Source organism: Cricetulus griseus, chromosome 2 (genome assembly GCF_003668045.3).
Source record: "Cricetulus griseus strain 17A/GY chromosome 2, alternate assembly CriGri-PICRH-1.0, whole genome shotgun sequence".
Taxonomy (NCBI): Eukaryota; Metazoa; Chordata; class Mammalia; order Rodentia; family Cricetidae; genus Cricetulus; species Cricetulus griseus.
In genome coordinates, this window is record NC_048595.1 from 434,647,524 (window position 1) to 434,661,463 (window position 13,940).

Consider the following 13,940-nt stretch of genomic DNA (forward strand, 5'->3'; position numbering starts at 1 on the left):
TCCACTTTCATCTCTGGGCTGGGGGATAGCTTCTGAACCCAGATATGTGATGCACCTGTCATGAGATTTAGTAGCAGGAAATTACACTCTGACAAACTTTCATCACCACATCAGTATCTACTGTGCCCCTCGCTGTGTATCTTCTTGTCAGATAAAACCCACCTAATCCTGCTGCCAGAAAACAAACAAAAAAATGTAATTTTTAAAGCATTATCAAAAAAATTTTAAAGCACTATCAAAGAAGTCAACACTTAAACAATGGCACTTGAGTCCAACAGATTATTGCATTTTTGCCTCCAAACAGAATTTACATCTTCCGGAACTGTACTCACTTACATTATGCCTACTCGAGCTGAAAAACAGATACTACGGCTTTTGCCTCCTTTCACATTGTTTTGGATGACTGATCACTTTTGACTGTGAAAGCTGAAAACAGCACTCAGCTACAACAGAGGTACAGGGGAAGGGTCTGTACCCTTCCAGCAGCCACTTTTAGTCTTAACTTGAATGCTTTGAAACTTGTTGCCATTCTGAGGAATCAAGTGCAACTTAGTATTAAGTGTCTGACCAGGGTTACTATTCTTGATTCTTAGGAAACAGGAATAAAAAAAAAATGGTTCTAAAGTATAGCCACAAAATAACCCTCCCTCATCTAATGATATTTTCAAAAGGTCTGCAGGGCTCAGTTTCCTTCCATGAAGATCGCTGTTTGCAATATTGCTGTGAATTTAGGAAGACAATTTCCTATCAATAAAATCCTCTACTTAAAGAAATGTGTCAAGGTCTGGGAATGTTGCTAGGACAAGAGATACTTGGTTCTTTTGGCATGTCCAAGGCCCTGGGTTCAAGTCACTGCATGCCAAAAATAGTGTCAAAACAGTACATTGGTTTTTCATTTAACGTAAATGTGTTTTTAGGAAAGTTACAACACAGAACACTGTAAAATCCAGGAAGATCTAAAGAAGGAAAAAAAAAAACATTGTTTATAATGCCTGGCAGCCATGGGTAACTGTTAATTCAGTTGTTTTAATTTCACAATTTACATGGAAGGTTTGAGATTTTGTAATCTCATTTGTGAATGTGTTTTTTAAAATGAGAAAACTAACATTAAAACCATCCTTCCTCACTTTCTCATTCTTAAAAACAGGTGAAGGGAATCATGTGAAATTATTAGCCTGTTTTTTTGTTTGTTTGTTTGTTGGTTGGTTGGTTTTTTTTTTTTTTTTTTTTTTTTTTTTGTGTGTGTGTGTGTGTGTGTGTGTGCCTATCCTGGCACTCGCTCTGGGGACCAGACTGGCCTCAAACTCACAGAGATCTGCCTGCCTCTGCCTCCCAAGTGCTGGGATTAAAGGTATGTGCCACCAACTCCCTGTTATTAGCCTGTTTTTAAAGTCACTCCAGTAGCCTATCCTTTTTCTCATCTTCCTGATTCACTGTTTGTAATTGGAAAGGGGTGGGGGGCTGCTGCTTTCCCATCTTTGCTCTCCCAACTGGGAAAAGGGAGAGAGAAGAAGTGGAAGTTTGAGAGTTCAAACATTACTGTTGGGCACTGGTCTGCCCTCCAAGATGGCAGCTGTGATGCTAACGCTAGCAACATCATGTTTCTTCTTCCATCACTTCTCTGCTTCATATTTTTAAGACTGCATCTCTCACTAAGTCTGAAGTTCCCAGATTCAGTCAGTCTAGTTGTCCAGCAAGCCTCAGGGATCTTCTTGTCTATACCTCCCAGGACTAGGTTTACTTGTACATGCCATCATGCCCAGCTTTTTAAAGGGTCTCTGGGGATTGAACTAAGATCCTCATGCTTGCACAACAAGCACTTTATCAGTGGAAACATCTCCCTGGGTTTGCAGGACTACTGTTTTCTTTCTTCCTTTCTTTTATTTTCTTTCTTTTTAAAAAAAAAATGGCTCTTTCAAGACAGGGTTTCTCTCCATAGCTTTCGCTCTCCTGGAACTCAATATGTAGACCAGGCTGGCCTCAGAGTCAGAGATCCGCCTGCCTCTGCCTCCTGAGTGCTGGGATTAAAGAGGTGTGTCACCACCACCCAGCTGTTTGCTTATTTCACACAGTTACATCTAATATCATGCCACTGTCATTCATTCCCCCAGCTCTCTCCCTAGTGCTGCTACTGCCATCAGTCCTGGTACTACTAATTTAAAAACCACAGCTTCTATAACGTTGATATATCAATATAGCATCTATAACAAACATACTCCAAGAAGACTTTTTTAAAAGCATTCTTCCATCTAGTAGATAAACCTAAAAAGTGAAGAATGGCAAAATAAAGCTCAAAAACACCAGTTGCACATGCTGTCACACTGCAGTAAATAGATAGTCCTTAATTGTAACATTTGTTCCCACACAATCTGAGATGGAGAAACGGAAGCCAACACTAAGAGGATCCTGTGACTGACAGTCAGTGCTCTAACATCCGAGTCAGATGGCAGCACCCAAGAACCAAACACCTCTCTGGAGAGGCATCTCTGCCAATTCTACCAACTGCCCACTAAGGGCGAGAAGGGAAGGGAAAGCTAAGTCCAGAGAGGTTCGAAAGGTTGGGGCACAGGAGAATCTATCTGCTGTCTAGAAGGTGGAGTTAGGAAGCATCCTGACAAGTTGAAACTTTGGAAGAAGGGAAAACTAAGAAGTGAGCAAGTATTGTCTATTCCAATGCCTTCCAGTGATCACACCAAAATAAACCGTTAGGGCTGAAGGAAAGTCAGAGGTAAGGTCTTTGATAGCTGCTACCTGACATTGAAAACTAGAAAGGCATCTAAGCTAAAGAAAGAAAACTTCTTTTCAAACTAGCCAAGACTGAGTTGGCAAGACTAGGTTTCGTGGTCTGAAATGGCAAAGGGCAACCAACCAGACCAAACCAATGTTTTAATGGAGCTGCTTAAATAGCTCTCATGCCTGGTGCCAGTCACATGGGGAGAGCCGGTGAAAATAACAAAGTTGCTGGCCAGACCTTCATGAGCACAGGGTTGCCAGGGAGAAAATCCAGGATGAAGTGCCAACATGTGAGAGGCCATCTCGCTCCAATTCCTCCTTTGTTCCTACAAAAGACTTTCTAGCAGGGCTGGTGACTTCAGGAGACCACCAAGGAAGAAAGGCAAGCTTTATTAAAAAACAGACATCAAGATCTATCTAGGAGGCAACGGAGCCTTTTGATTCCTCTGTGGCCTACCGGGGTGAATGCTGCCCCTGCTGTGGGTTCTTCTCCTAGCTTCCAATGTGCTTTTGAGGCTTCTCAAAATGATTAGGGATGGGGAGAGAAATTTAAACAAAGATGTTCAGTTCTCAGGAAGTAAAGGTGTGCTGTCAACAACAAATTTAAATAAAATTCAAAAATATTTTAAACTGAGGCGAAAGAGATGGCTCAGGGGTTACGAGCACTGGCTGCTCTTCCAGAGGTCCTGAATTCAATTCCCAGCACCCACATGACAGTTCACAACCATCTGGAACTCCAGTTCTAGGGCACCCAGAACCCTCTTTGGGCCTCTGTAGGCACCAGGAATGTATGCAGTGCACATACAAGCATAGAGACAAAACACTCATATGTAAAAGATAAAATTGATTTTAAAGCTCCCTTTGAACCAAAGTAATCTTGCATTTCTTTAATTAATTATAGGGGAGCACAATAATAAAGCAAGTGGTATCAATGGTATAACACACCCAAAATGTGGGCATGGACTCAGAAGTGAATGAACAGGATATAACGGGCTGAGCAACAGCATCCACCCCTCTCTGCCTCCTGACTGGGGATGTCACATGACCAGCTGCCTCACACTCCCACATCCCTACCATGACAGACTACATCCCTGAATCGTGACCTTAAATAAACCCTTCTGTCCTTAAGCTGCTTTGGTCATAGCAATGGGATAAGTTATATGTATGGCCACATATATGACAGGATTAAAGCAGAAAGATTTAGAAAAAGTCTTCTACAATACAAGTCTGACCATAAGTGCATGGGGTAGGAAGTCTTTCACACTCGTGGGGGGTGGGGGTTTGTTTCAACAGCATATTCTCTCTTACTGGAATTACATTCTAGTTAGTTCTAAGGTTTATATTGTAACATCACGTCACTTTTGGATTTGGGGTTTTATTTTGTTTATAATGGTCAGAACACAGGACACAGAATTTATAAATCTGTCCTGGATACAAACCAGTGGGCTTAAATTACAACGGCTTCCTTTATAATGTGGTGTAGAGAGAGTAAAAAGTGTTTGCAACACAGTTTCTGTAATTGGACAAAAGGGAAGGAGGCAGACCTATGGCTGCAACCTTCTTGCTCTCAACCTGGAGTAGGTTTCTCATGCTCACTCTGTCCCTTGAGTCTGCTTGCTCCAAGAAATCAAACCCTTTACTGCATATGAGTAAGTGTCCGGATACCCCATTGTTTCCCAACCATCATCAGTTTTTCCATAACAACTTTCGAATAGGGCCCAGAACAGACATTCACACAGACAGCCCTGGATCTGCAGAGAACTGAGGTAACAATCGTTACCGCAACTGACATCACTTTTGGCAGCAGGAGAAATAGGAAAACCTGTGTTTAATCTAGTTCCTGATTGCCTCAAATGTGAGTCGGAGTCCGCAGTATTATGGTTGTGGTTGAGTTTATGGAAGATTTTGGTAATGCAGGAAAAGTCTATGGAACCAAACAAGAGACTTTTAAAGGAACCTCGGGGTACCTCAGCAGTGTGGCCTGATTCCAGCACTGTAGGTGGTTTAAACAGGTCTACCAGAGGACAACACTACTCCCAACAGGTCCTGGAGTTCAATGTCAGGAAAACACTTTCTTTCTTCCACTAAGCACATCTATCTATCTAACATCTCCAGGAAACCCAGATGTCAAATCAAAAGGAAAGAGTTTGTCTGTTTGGCCCTGTCTCCCTTCTTACTTTGAGGAGACTGCGGGGGGAGGGGAGGCATATTGTAGTAAATTTGATCTTTGTTTGAAATTAAATGAACTGTTCTAAACTGCGGGGGGAGGAGGGGTTATCTAACTAACAACATAACATTTTCTCTCCAAAACTAATTGAAAGTACGTAAGAATATGACATCATTTCCAAACACATTAAGACCCCACAGCCCTCCCTGATCTCAACTTAAGACTCTTAAGAAAATACAATTTAGGAGTATGAGGCTAAATTTTAAACATAATCTTATCGCTCTTTGGCCTTTAAGCTACGATCAAATGCAAAGGAAATAAGGAAAGTTAGAAAACCATGCCACCCACATTTGAAAACATAAGTCCAAAGCTAAGATTCATATGAAATGGGTGGTGTTAAAGGTGAGCTACAGATATTCCTCACAATAAATCAGTGGTGTGTCCTTTGCCTGGTGTTCTATTTTCATTTCTATTGCTGCAATAAAACACTGACAACAAGCAACTTAGAGGAGAAAGGGCCTTGTTTGGCTGACAATTCCAGGCAACAGTCCATCATTGAGGGGAAGAGAAGGCAGACACTTGAAACAAGTCATATTACATCCATAGTCAAAAAGGGACAAAGGCAGGCATCCTTGCTCTCCTGCTTGCTTGTTCTTAGCCAGCTTCTTCCTTTCTCATACTGTTCAGGAACCCTTGCCTAGGGAATGGTACTGCCCACAATTGGCTGGGTCTCCTTAACATCAATTGACAATCTAGTCAATACCCAAAAGATCTGGCCACAGGCCAGCTGGATCTAGAGAATTTATTAAGACTTTAAGTGACTCTTTGATAATGAAAATTGAGCTATCACATAGATTTGATGCCTGCTAATAACTGATCGTTTTGTCTAACTCCAAACTTATTTACAAATTAAAATGTGAATGGAAACTAAGATGACTTCTATTACCTCTCTTGTTATTCTATATTCTGTGCTTTTAGGCAAGTTACTTGCTCTCCAGTTGTTCAATATTTTCATCTACAATATGGAATAACACTAATGGTTGCGCAGGGTTATCATGGACATCTGTTGAGGTGACACATGGAGTCCTCTTATTATGCACGACAGAAGTCCTGAATCTGTGGTTCTTTTGTGGCCGCTCTGATTTAAGAACTAGAAACCCTCTGCACTCAGATATTCTCTCGTGATAACTAAAAACACACCAGCTGACAACAGCTTATGGAACTAGCAAGCACAATTGAGTCCATAGACCACACTACATACAGCCAGTGGCCAGAGCTGAAGGGAGAACTGGGATACTGTTTTGGAAGAGAGATACAGTTATGAAGCATGGAAGATGGCGCAGGAAATGACAGAACAGAAAATGACAGAAAAGAAAGGCAGACAGCAGCAGAGAAGCTCACACTATGCCCTGTGGTATGATTTTATACATGGAGAAGGCACAACAGTAGCTAAAATAGCAAGACAATGGTGCTCATTTGAGGTCTTAATGCCATCTACAAAAGGTCACTCCTGCTGCTTGAATAAATTAGAAGCTGGAAGCCCCTTTGCCCTCTCTAACTCTGGTAATAAAAACTTTAACAAAGAAACTCCACAGACAAGCTTAGAGAGGTGTTCACTGGGGTGTTTTTAATACAGTTTCTAGTTCCTAAGGCGTGTTTACCATTGTGGGGGAGGAACTGGGTGGCTTAGGTTTCTAAATTCCTTCCTCCAATCTCTCATCTGAAGGAACTGAACAGGACAGTGCCCTGACCAGTCAGGGCTGCCTGAGCGACTTGAAAAGTTGAAATCTATGCCAGATACAATGAAGTCTAATTGGTGGGGGGGGGGGGGTTGAAAGACAATCTGAAAGAGTTGATAATGCGTACATGGCTGCCTGCTCTCCCAGGCCTTGGAAGAAGACACTGGTGTAGATTCCTGACTAACTGAACACAGTTCTTTATTGTCCTCACACAAAGAAACAAAATTCTCTCTGCGGGCAAAGTGGGTGACCTTTCACCTGCTGACCCCAGAGGTCCTGTGCCTTTGCTTTCATCTTTCAAGTCTCACTTCCGTTTGACTCTAGAGAAGTGCCCTCCCTGGAGTGTGTGTCTGTCTGTATGTGTGTGCGTGTGTGTGTGTGTGTGTGTGTGTGTGTGTGTGTGTGTATCTGTGTTTGCCAGCACATGTATATGTAGGCCAGAGATCAACTTTGTGTCATTCCTCAGGCATGTAACTTGTTTCCTTGAGACAGGGTCTCTCAATGGCCAGAGGGTCTCCAAACAGGCTAGGCTGGCTGGTCAGAGTGCCCCAGGGTTCCACCTGTCTCTGCCTTCCCAGCAGGGTATGATAAGGGTGTGATCCAAGCCCAGTACTTTCACATTGGCTCTGGGGATTGAAGAGGTTCTGATGTTTCAAAGACCTCTTACTAACCTAGCTATTTCCCCAGGTCCCTGTTCTTTGGAACCTGGAAAAGTCCTTGGTTTGGAATTTACTTCAGCCACATTTGAAGCTGTACTATGTTGTAGTGGTGAGCTGGTGTTCTGGCTGATCCAAAAGATCCCTGAGGACCGCTGTGTCCAATTCTTACTAAGCAGATGGTAACCACTCTTAAGGCATTGTTACAAAGGTGTGTAGATACATTACAGACAAATTGTGGCTTCCTTTATAGTCATCATGTGCTGATATTAAGAAACGGGGCTGGAGAGATGGCTCAGAGGTTAAGAGCACCAACTGCTCTTTCAGGGGTCCTGAGTTCAATTCCCAGAAACCACATGGTGGCTCACAACCATCCATTATGAGATCTGGTGCCCTCTTCTATTGTGCAGACATACATGGAAGCAGAATGTTGTATACATAATAAATAAATAAATTCTTTAAAAAAAATAGAATTCTTAAAAAAGAAAGAAAGAAAGAAAGAAAGAAAGAAATGGGGCCTTAGGACTGTCACTAAACCATGAAGGCAAAGGAGGAATGGTACCCATATAAGACATGAGAGTTTGTTGTCTATTTTGGCTTATCAGGCCACCAACAAACCAGGAAGAAGGAAGGCCTTGAGAGACAGGAGGTTATCAGTTTCTTGGATCTCTCCTTCCCCAGGTACCATAATTGTGGCAAGTAGGTATGTCTTGTTTAGCCTCCCGTATGGTTTGAATCAGAAATGTTCTTTTGGGCTTCTTTGTTTGAATACTTGGTCTAAAGTTGGTGACACTATTTTCCTTTCACAACAAGGTAGAGAAAATACCTGTCCCCACAATCAGTTGGAAACACAGGAAGATATAATAAAAGAAAGATACTGGGAACAAAGGGACAGTTTATGTAAGCCACTTGTGACAATCAGTTCTATGTCCTCAAGCATCTGGGAGTGAAAATAAAATTAGGAATTGGATTTTCACTGTTCTAGAATCAGTTGACTTTTTAGATCAATCCCAGTTCCTAATCTTAAACAGAGTGCAGCTAAATTAGAATGCTGTTACCTAGATGTTCAAAGTATCCACCTTGAAAAATTATTTACTACAAAGAAAACAAACAAACAAAGACAAACAAACAAGAGTTATGATGTAAGACTGGGACCTGAATTCCAGTTGCTCTATTGCACGTCTGCCTGGTAAGGCATTTTCAGGTCTGTTTCTTTAAATTGATCTTAAAGAAAAATAAGAAAAAGTAGTAAAATGGCCAAGAGTCCAGGTAGCATCACTGACAAGACTAGGAAGGGTCCAATATTCTAAACACACAAAAGCAATAAACACAAAGAATAAATTGATTTGTAGATGATTAAACAGTAAGCAATTCAGGCTGATCCCTAAGGTAATAACAGTAATAATAGATCTGCCTTAAATGCAGCCTCAGGAACTGCCACGGTCCCAGCATATAACAAAGAAATGACAGCTTCTATTCTTTCCAGACTGTAGCCTAGAATGCTGAAAAATGTCACACAATTTTGCCTTATTATCAGGCACTAATGGATTGTAATGAATAATTTATGAAGAACCCAAAAGTAGGCTCTCCCTAATTTTGCTTAAAAAATAACAAGAATAACAACAACAAAAAACCCAAATCACCTGAGATTTTTGCCCTAAGCCCATGCCACTAGTGGAACTGTCCTTCCCGGTCAAGTGCTCTCTTGGTGTTTTCTCCCATAAACATAGAAGGAACAGTTGTGATTGGTCAATCTCCATGACAAGCTGGTTCTTTGGGGATGTTCCTCATCTTCCCAGTTCTCCTGGGAATAATGCCCTTTAGGAATCCTCACCACAGCTTCTAGGATCTCCAAAGATTTCCCAATATACAGGATCCCCTTCCTAAAGGCCCCCAAGCAGAGGACCAGTCTTGCTCCAACTTGGCACATTTTCTACCTCAAATGCAGTCAGTATTAACTTGAGGGCCATGTGTCCTTAGTGTACAAGCTGAGACACTTCCTCATGGCCTCTCCCCTCTACTTTTGATCATTTGGCAGTTTACTAGCACTTCCTGCAAGGGGAGAGCCAAGGGACAAAAAAGAAACTCAATAAAATTCCACTTTGTATTTTTCCCATTTGAAAATGCTGTAAAAATGATTTTTTAAAAAAGTGTGTGTGTGTGTGTGTGTGTGTGTGTGTGTGTGTGTGTATGAGTGTGTGTGTGAGTGTGTGCACAAGCAATAACTAAGATAGTCTAGATGATGATGACAATGATTGCAACTTCCATTTTAAATGTCTACCTCTTATTTCTATAAATGACCACACTACCATTTTAAGAGTTCATGGGCTAATAAGAAAGGAACAGCCCAAGCAGCCCCATTCGGGACACTCTTCTGACTGTGTCCTGTTGTGCAGAGTTAGAATGATTACATGAGTTGCCCATGTACATGAGTTGTTCATGGTACTGGCTGGCAGTTAATACTGGGTAAGACTAGGAATCCTGTTCCTCCCCAAAGCAATGAATGTTCTAGCCATACACTAAGGAACCCTAATCTTACCAGTACAGCGATACAGAAAAGTAAAGCAACTCTGCTAGAGGGAGCAAGGAAGTATGATTGCCACAGTAAGTGCTGAGTAAATTTCAAGCAGCCAAATCAACCACTTACAAGATGGGGATTGTTATAAAGGGAAATTTACAGGAGAAAAGGGATGAAAATGGCATAAGATTGTTCATGGGAACAGTTCACAATGCTTCAATACTAATGGCATTCAATGAACAGGGGTTGAGGATACATAAATACTTTGTCAAAAACATTTCCACTCTACTTGGTACTTTCTAAGCTATTGTCAGGACATCAAGATTAGCCTGGGTCTTCACTTCTAAGTCAAAGTCAAGTAAAATAAGTCATGAAGATGGGGGAAACATACTTCTCATATTTTAATGTACTTAAAGTACATTAGAGTATCTCAACCCCATCCCTACTCACACCATAGCCCCCCAAATTTGTTAAAACAGAGATTCTGCTCACTAGGTCTGAGACAGTGTCCAAGTCTCTGCATCTCTAACCAGAATCCAATGGGAGCTAGGGATATCGGTCCAAAGACCACCCCATGCCAAAGGAAGGAAGGACCTATAAGGAAGGGAAAAAAAAACCCTCTGCAAAGTATAGAAGAATAAAAAGGCCCAGATGAAGGACTGTTAAGGTTAAATCATCTTAGTGTTCCCTTCCTCCAAAGGGAAAACAGGCTTCAATGGAAGTTAGAGTTCAACTGAGACATGGAAAATAAAACAAAATAACTCCAAGAAGGCTCTAGAAGTGTTGACTAGAAAAGAATGAGAAAAATCTTTCTTCTTGGGAACTCCTGAACAACCCAGACTTAGATGCCTGAAGATGATACTAGGGACAACAGTCAGAATTCTCTAAAACATAATGGCTCAACTCCTCCCACCTCTATGTACTCTCTCCCCTCTCCTCCTCTCCTTCCCTTCTTCCCATGTCAGACTGACCAAGTGTTACCTCTTCAGTGTCTTAATTTTTATCTCCATCAAGAATCACATAATGGACCTTATAGTTGACTTTATGGCCTGGATACTGGCAAACATGAAAGGCTAAAAATGATCCAACCCTCAAATCTTAGTCTTCTCTATGGCTATGACCCTGACTTTCTAACTACATAGTATCGTCCTAGAAACACAGGAAGGCTTTCTTTTTATGTACATGTCATAAACATTCCATCAGCCAGTCCTGCCCTCTCTCCTTTCTTCTATGGTAATAAATTTAAATAAATAAAAAGACTTCCACATATACTTAAAAAAAAAAAAAACAAATCTGTGTAGGATTCAGACTAACACAAAAGGAGTAAAGTTGAAGAAATTGGAATAGGGAAAAGCATCAAAAATGGTAACTGTGGTAGTCTGAATAAAACTGGCCACCATAGGCACATAGGGAGTGGCACTATTAGGAGGTGTGGCCTTGTTGGAGCAGATGCAGCATTGATGGAGGAAGTATGTCACTGAGGGTGGACTTTAAGATCTCAGATACTCAACCCAGGCCCAGTGTTATTTTCTCTTCCTGTTGCTTGCCCATCCAGATGTAAGACTCTCATCTACCTCTCAAGCTTCAAGTCTGACAGTGTGCCACCATGCTTCCTGCCATGATGACAATGGACTAAACCTCTGAACTGTATTAAGCCTCAATTAAATGCTTTCCTTGTTTTAAGAGTTTTACCCTAACTCAATACATTTCTGTCTTCACAGAGTGAATGTAGATTGCTTTAGAATCAGAGGGTCTCCTCTGAGAGACATTGAGGACTGTTTCATGCATGAGTTGCTGGGTAAAAGAAGCAGAACTAAACAGACATTGCTCACAACACAGTGAGATACTTAAAATCTGCACTGCAGTCATCTATATCCAATGAAACCATAAGGTGTGGCATGAGTCTGGCTCTCAGTACCACACTTTGATAGTTCATGGAGACTAGCAGGTCATAAGAGAGAGTCGGGTTTATTCAAAACATAAGCAGAGCTGAAATAACAAATGAGAAGTGCCTTTAGTTTGTTGTTGTTATTTTGTTTGTTTTATTGGTTGGTTTCTGTGGTCCTGGGAATTGAACCTAAGGTTTCACAATCTAAATAAACTCTACTAACCTCAACCTGGGAGATAATAATTAAACAATAAACAATAAAAAATCTTCAATTTCGAAACTTCAAAGGTGCAGGTATCAAAATAGGCTCTCATCTTCCTGGAACAACAGTCACCATCTTTCTTAATGGCAAAGACAATTCATCATGTAGGTGCCTAGGACCCAGAACCATAGCTGACTAGAGAAATCTAGAAGCAATATATTTTATTTTTAATTGGGGGAAACAATACCACCATGATGATTCAAAAGTGCCAAAGATTAAACACTATAAAGCAAGCAGGCAGTGTTTGTTCTGCAAGGCAGCAGAAAGCAGCACACTGGTCCCAGTTTCTATAGAAAAGCAGGAAGCCCTGCCTCCAGTCTTAGCTCTTCGTAAGAGTCTGTCTTCCAGACAGGAAGATTTTACTACAGTGGACAGGCATTCAGGTTTGATGGCAATTTCTCGAACAAGGCTTGTGTCTGTGATCTCATCTGAAGTGCATTTTTGTTACAGATACTCCACAGGAGCGATTCCCAAACCACTGCCAACCCATGCTATTGACATGTGGAGCAATTCACATGTGTTAATTTCCTAACAAGTTGGGGCAGAGTGAAAATGCTTTTTACCCAGGGCTGTGGGACACAACAGGAATGTCAGCCTCCTGCAAGATACCTTCTATGTGACCCACAGCCACTGACTGCTTCACTGGAAGACCTGGCTTCACTTACTAGTGGACTTCAGACAGCTTATAAATCTCAATGAACTGTGATTTCCTCGTGGAACAGGGATAAAAGTGTGGACTGAATGAGATGGTGACTGCAGACCAGAAAGCATGGAGCTTGACAATTTAGCAATCACATCACAAGTAATGTATTAGCATAAGGCTAGAAACTGTCATCAAGAAGGGACTATGCAAGGGGAAAGAAGATGAAAAGGGACATTTATTGGACACAAACTATTGCCTCTTTGCAGTTTCACATGTTTGCAAAGCGGGGAGCCTCTAAAAAAAATCACAACATCAGAACGATTACACACCACTTGATAACAGAATTTATTTTAATTTACCATGTTATCTCTGGGCATGAAGGTCCTTCCTGCCTTGCCTTTAGCCAATCATGTGTATCAATGAACCATTATTTGGATTGCACTGCTCTTAAACTAAAAAAGACACTCCAAAGCACCCATATTTGTAGAACTCATATTTTTCTACTTCATTTATGTAGAAGACAAAATCATGTCTAGGCACTGTAGCTTCATACTATATTCCAGCTACATCATGAAATATATTTTGTGAAGCTGGAAATAAGGTCACAGCAGATGAGTACCCTCAATAGTCTGTTCTTTATGTTTCCTATATCTGACACTTTAACTGGCCTTGCTGTATCAATGAGAATATATAGGCAAATCTTTAAGAACATATTCATTATCCCAAGGCCCAAGCCATTTGGTTAAGGTTATTTCAGCTAAAGCAAAGAGAACAAGCTTCGAATTTTGTGAAAGACACCCCCTAGAGCTGGCAGTAATTGAAGACAGGGATTTTTCTGGGATATGGCTGAGGGGTAACTATTTGACTAGACTACAATAGTGCTGGATTCTAAGCAGTGCCCCTCCCCCACCCCATGCCATTTCAATTTAATAAGATTCTTAAAAACTCAGTCTGCTTTTTAATGCTACAAACCATGAATCCTGATTTAGAAAATAAGGTGATTTTAGTATTGATGAGAATTGTTTTCAGTTTATAGTCATATCCTCCTCTCTTCCATTCTGGAAGCGCAGAGAGACCAAGTGTACTCCAGCCTTGCCCATAAACACAAATAAAGTTATTTAGAGTCTCCATCATCATTACAGGCTGTAGAGGTTACATGCCAACCCTATACAGAAGGACTCAATGTACATTATTTCATTTAATCCTTACACCAAGATAACACTACTGTTCTTGTTTTTAAAACAAGTAAAGGAAGGATGAGAAAGGGTGAGTATGATTCCTCAAGATCTCACAGCTAGGATATAGGGTGACTGGGATGCAAACCCCATGCTCTT

General features: G+C 41.1%; 1 protein-coding gene across 1 annotated transcript in view; it reads right to left on the minus strand.

Moving 5' to 3' along the window:
- Window positions 1-13,940, minus strand: part of Irs1 (insulin receptor substrate 1) — a 54,973-nt gene that overhangs the window by 7,909 nt on the left and 33,124 nt on the right. The window lies entirely within an intron of this gene.